The sequence below is a fragment of the Bidens hawaiensis genome, unplaced genomic scaffold (genome assembly GCF_021521415.1).
Source record: "Bidens hawaiensis isolate Kalapana, Puna unplaced genomic scaffold, B.hawaiensis_p1.1 tig00033252_1, whole genome shotgun sequence".
In the NCBI taxonomy this organism is placed as follows: domain Eukaryota; kingdom Viridiplantae; phylum Streptophyta; class Magnoliopsida; order Asterales; family Asteraceae; genus Bidens; species Bidens hawaiensis.
Genome location: NW_027495702.1, coordinates 149,307 through 155,637, shown reverse-complemented (window position 1 = coordinate 155,637; position 6,331 = coordinate 149,307).

Genomic DNA, 6,331 nt, shown 5'->3' with positions numbered 1-6,331 from the left:
TTACGCATATTTACATTCTTCTGGAATCGTAAATGTTGCCAAATTCACTTGCTTTCTATCCCAAGTAGATCCAACTATGCCTCGTATGGTATTTGAAGATCCTTCTTGGGTAGAAGCAATGAAAGAGGAATTGCAACAATTTGCACGATTGGGTGTATGGGATCTTATTGACAAACCCGCTAGAGTTAAGAAGCCTATTCCAACTAAGCGGGTATTTAAATGTGAAAAAGGACGATCGTGGTGTGATCGTGAGAAACAAGGCACGACTAGTGGTGCAAGGTTTCCATCAGCAAGAGGGTATAGACTACATTGAGGTATACGCTCCAGTTGCAAGATTGGAAGCTATACGAATTTTTTAGGCTTATGCGGCTTACAAGAATATTAAAGTCTATCAAATGCATGTGAAAAGTGCTTTTCTCAATGGTGAACTGCATGAGGAAGTGTTCGTGTTACAGCCTCCTGGCTTTGAAAATACTGATTATCCAGACTGAGTTTATCGCTTAAACAAGACCATATATGGTCTACCTCAAGCCCCGAGAGCTTGGTATGACACGCTTTCCAACCATCTGACTGATAACAGCTTCAAGCGAGGGACTTTTGACTGCACTTTATTCTATAAAAGCATTGGTGACGATCTTCTCTTCGTTCAGATTTATGTCGACGACGTTATCTTTGGGTCAACAAATGACACGCTATGTAAGGAATTTGAGAAGTCTATGCAAACAAATTTCGAAATGAGTTCGATGGGTGAGATGAACTTCTTTTTAGTGTGCAGGTTCATCAGTCTGTGAAAGGAATCTTCATTCACCAGACTAAGTAGGTGAATGATATGTTGAGCCGATTCAAGATAATCGCCGGAAAAATCCCTTCAACTTCTCTTCCCGTGGGTCACAATTTATCACCGGATGAATTGGAGGATACCGTCGATCCTACTCTCTATCGAGCTATGATTGGTTCTTTAATGTATCTTACTGCTTCTCGACCTGACATAATTTTTGCAGTTTGTTTAGGTGCTAGGTACCAAGCAAGTCCCCGAGTGGCTCACCTGGCAGCGGTCAAGCGTATTCTTCAATATCTGAGGGGCAATCCTGACATCGGGTTATGGTACCCCAAGGACGATAACTTTGAACTTACCACCTTTTCTTACTCAGACTATGGAGGGTTCAAGATTAACTTTAAATCGACTACAGCAGGGTGTCAATTCTTAGGAAACCGGCTTGTTTCCTGGCAGTGTAAGATGCAGACAACGGTCTTCACTTCAACCGCTGAAGAGGAATATGTTGCAGCCTCGAGTTGCTGTTCCCAGGTTTTGTGGATGAAACAACATCTGCGCGACTACGGTTTGTTGGATCCCGGATTAACAGTCGATAACAATAAACAGATCTCAGATCTGTGAATATCCGATTACCACTATTAAAGATCTAGCTCATAGTTTACCTTGATCTAATGTTATGTATGTATATATATTGTCAATAGATTAAACGAATAATGTTAAGGTGAAGCTTGAGAGAGAGCAATTACTCAAAATTCCTTTTGAAAATTTTTCTCCAAAAACTTACATTAAAGTGAACAGTAGTTCACTATATATAGAAGGCGACCTGGTTCGCTAACATCCCCTAGCGAACCAGCTTCCCCTTCGTTACATAATTTAACATTGCGAACCACCCCCTGATTCGTTAACATCCCCTAACGAATCAGGAGGGAATACATTATAATGTCTTAGTTCGCTAACATCCCTAGCGAACTAGACTTAACTTTAACGAACTAGTCAATAATAAACATTAAATATTACATTAATTAATAAATAAAACTTTAACGATAAATACAAAGACTCTAGACGCAAAACCGTGCACTAACAGGGTTTTAAGTTTCTTACTACTCCAATTTGAATTGATAACTCTGCTGCCATTAGCATCACCAAAAATCCCATAAAACATATCGAAATTCGATATCATTTCATATGGGATTGTTTTGAAAAGAAGTTAATTGATCTTGAGAAAGTACATACTGATTTTCAAAAATCCGATCTATTTACCAAAGCATTTGACAAAACACGTTTTAATTTTCTACTTGGTTTAAGTGGATTAAAAACCCTCGATGATGTCCTGAAACAAGGAGAGTTATCTTTATTTTCGTTTTTATTTTGTTTTATTTTTCTTTTATTTTTATTTTGGTTTTGGATATTAGGGGGGTGAAATAGAAATAGAAATAGAAAATACAAAAAATATTGTGTTTTTCGTTTGTATAGGTAAAATCCAAAAACATTGAAAATTTTGAAAAAGACAAAAATTTGTTTTTCTTGTTTAAATACTTTAAAAATTCAAAAACATTGAAAATTTTGAAAAACCAAAAACATTGTTTTTATGTTTGTATAGAAAAATCCGAAAAAGACAAAAAGATTGTGTTTTTTGTATGTAAAGAGAAAATCCAAATTCGCTGAAAATTATGTCAATTATCTACATTTGAAGGACATATACTTGTATATGTTTGGTCCTGATATTTACTTGTAAACGTTCGGGATAGCCATTTACCTAATAATGAAAAGTTTTTGGGGCGATCGTTACGCGTTTTACTTTATTCTTTCGTTGAAAACTATGTCGGTTATTTAAGATTGTGGAACATGCTTGCATGTTTTGGTCCTGTTATCTACCTGTAGATTGGTAGGATAGCCATTAATCTATAGACTGAAAGTGACTGGGGCGATTGAATTTTTATTTATGCTCCTCAAAAATTGAGTTTTGAAGCAAAAAGAGAAAATGATAGTACATTGGTTAGTTGACTCCATATCCAGAAAGAAATAAGCTTAAAAGGTTGTGTGCTTAACTACATTGGTGCATTGATAGGTCTTAAACAAGCTGATAGAGTAAAGTATGTGATATAAACATAAAGAAACGTCAAATTGAAAGCGGTGTTAGTTTCTACCAAAAATCTCGGTAAGGATGACAGAAATGTAATAGCCTATCATCCTCAAGCCTTATTTTTGTCTGATCACAAAAAATAAAATAAAGCAAATAACAAGCGTTAGGATTTTGGACACTATGAGTCTTTATGCGGCTTAATCATCTGGGTATTCATATGCATGAATATTTCATTAGCTTTTAGAGCAAGCCCAAAGTCATTAAACTTGATCACTGCTGTACTTCGTACAAATTTAAACTACTGACTTGATCAAAATCCGATGTTAGTCATACATTTGTTCCTCCCTTGCACACGTCTCAATACCAATAAGAAACGAACCCCAGGGGATACAATGTATGTAATCCGACAAATAGACTCGTGCATACTCACTCACAATAAAGGAAACTTGATGCATTGCTCAAAAGGTTCTATAAATTCTAATTTTGATCGACATTATAATAGTTTAAGTCAAGTTGGGGTGATATGGTAAAAATCAAATATTAGAGGCTGATAGTTTCTGATATTCGGTGCTATAATTGAACCATTAATCATATCACAAAAACCCTTGAAAGTTTGTTATAAGATTTAAGTGGACAACAATATCAATGACCGACTTAACGCCATTCATAATATCGTTGAAATATAAAACTGTGATGGAAGGGCAATTTGGTCAATATGATTCTCTGTTTAAACTCACCAAAAATCCAAAAATATGTACTGCTTTTGAAAGATTATACAAAAACACAAAAATATTTTTCTGTTTTAGGTCTTACTTTCGGATAATTTTCTAGTAAATATTTTACATCAAAAGATCAAAACATCAAAAAGATTTTCTTTTTCTTTTACATATTATTTAATCATTCATTTTAAGTTAAATGTTTTAAACGTAAAACATGTTAAGGTAGTTGATCATCAAGATACGGGAATTCGTTGATTTATTTAATAAATAATTAGTATCAATGATTTAATTATTGATTTAATTGATTTATTTATTCATTTATTTAATTAATTTAATTTAAGAAAAATTACATAAATGTGATTCGTTAAAAGTAATTCGTTAACTGTAACGAATTAATGTCATTAATAACGAATTGCGCTCCAATTCGTTAATTTAAGTCACTTCCGTCACTCTGTAACGAATGACTTTTAATTCGTTATACTTAACGAATTAACTTTAATTCGTTATGCCACGTGTGTTTTTATAATAACGAATCACTTAATTTGTTATCTCAAATTTAAACGAATCAGATGATTCATTGCATTGGAGATTGTGTCGTGTCAGAGTATATAGGGATTTGTGCACCCATTAGTCTCCCCTATTTACTTTCGTCTTCACAAATATTTTGTTACTCTTCCGAATTTTTCACTTAAAATCCGATCATCATTATACATAATTCTAATCCGTGTTTTTGAATCATAAGGTAATGGCGATCTCAGCGTGATGATTTTCGTCATATTTAAAGACCATTTGTTGGGTTAATTAATCGATTAAGTTATCAGGTTTTAAGTTATTGATAAACCTTTAATTTACCCTATATGTACCACAATTTGGTACAAAAGATCAATACAACCGCGTTCGCAATGTGTTTCCGAGATCCTTGTGATCATTTTTTTGGTTTTACATCGATAATTATGGTTCAATTGATTTCAGTTTGTAGTTTTGACTTTTTGATGTTTTTGTCAATTTTGACTTGGACTTTTATCAGTCAAAGATTAAGCTTAAAGGGCCATTCATTATTGTGTAACGAATTGTAACTAATTCGTGTCCAATTCGTTATACAGATCAAAAGAATCAAGATAATCATTTATAGTTTATTTATATAGCATAATGGCTGGTAATATAGAGCAGGATCCTCCTGTAGCTGAGCCACAACAACCACAGCAACAATAGCAACAACAACAGGAGTTATCTTTATTATCGTACGATAAAAAGCATAACATCTGTGCTTTTGTCGGTACAAATTTTGCTGATGAGGACGTATTTGGAGAGTTATTGAAATTTATAAGACGTTCAGTGATTCATTATGCTGTGACTGCTCGACCAAATGTTTATTTCAGCATTATACGTCAATTCTGGAATTCAGCCCGCTATGTTGAAGCTGAGAATCACATTACAACTACTATCAACGGGAAGTCTATTATTATCACATGAGGAGTTATTAGAAGAGTTTTGCATTTTGATGATAATATGGATAACCCGTGTGAATTTAATCGGGAGTTGATACGAGGTTTATTTGCCCGTGTCTGCTATACTGGTGATTTGGGCAAGTCCATGCATAACAAGGCGTACTTGTGCCCAACATACAAATACTTACTTCATGTTTTAATTCATTGCCTTGGTGGACTGAAGGGTGGTTTCGATGAATGTCGGGTTATGTTACAATCGGCATTTGTTGTCTTGATATTGAATAAGCCATTCAATATTTCTGAGATGATCTTTTATCATCTCCAGGAGAATTGTCTTGTGATGAATAGACACAAGAAATTGTTAATGTATCCTTGATCCATTCAGCTTATTATCCAAGATCTGCTTCCAGACCTGGTGATTGATCAGACACTTCAGAATGATGTGATGGTGCTGGAACATATGACAACAGATACTGTTCGCAGAATGACGATTTATAGGCAAGATGCACATCCACCAACCAAAAGATTGATTGGTCATTTGGTGAATCCGAATTATGTATGTCCTCTCAATGATCGCTGGATCCACGATAACTCGGATTCTGAGTGTGAGGAAGGACCAGGTGGGAATGATGGTGATGAGGGTGATGGAGATGATGGTGATGGTGATGGTGGTGATCCAGCTCAACAACAAGCTGAAGTTGAGGCAGTTGATGCTATAGTTTCTCAACGTAAACGAAAGGGAAAAGAGGTAGCTGATGATGGGTCGTCCAAACGACGTGTGTCGGATGGTGCTGGCATTTCATTTGGAGTTCAAGCTCCAAGGTTGTTCATTTCTCAAAGACCGGCGGTGCCACTTACTACTAGCACCCCGGAACTCACTTTGACGACCATGCTCACATCGGATCCTAGGCTTGGTATGATTCCGTAATCTGTTTTATCTACATTACCAAGGCCTACGACTGCTACATCGGTGGTTTCTCCAACACCCATGATGATGCCTCCCCCACCTATGGACTTTTAATTTCTGAGGCTTAATCGACCTCAAGGTCCTGTTCAACCAATCCCTTCTTCGTTTCTTGCTATGTCACATGATCAGCAAATGAATATGCTCTTGAGTCTACTCCATTTGTATGAAAATCAAATGTCTGCTGACCGAATGACTCAAGAACATATGATGGACAATCAACGAAGGCTGATGGGGTATGCATCCTATTGTCAAAAAGAAACAAAGGAGCTTCATGAGATTGTTAAGTCTCAGGGGGTGAAAATAAAATAACAAGAGGATCTTATCTTGCAGCTGACATGC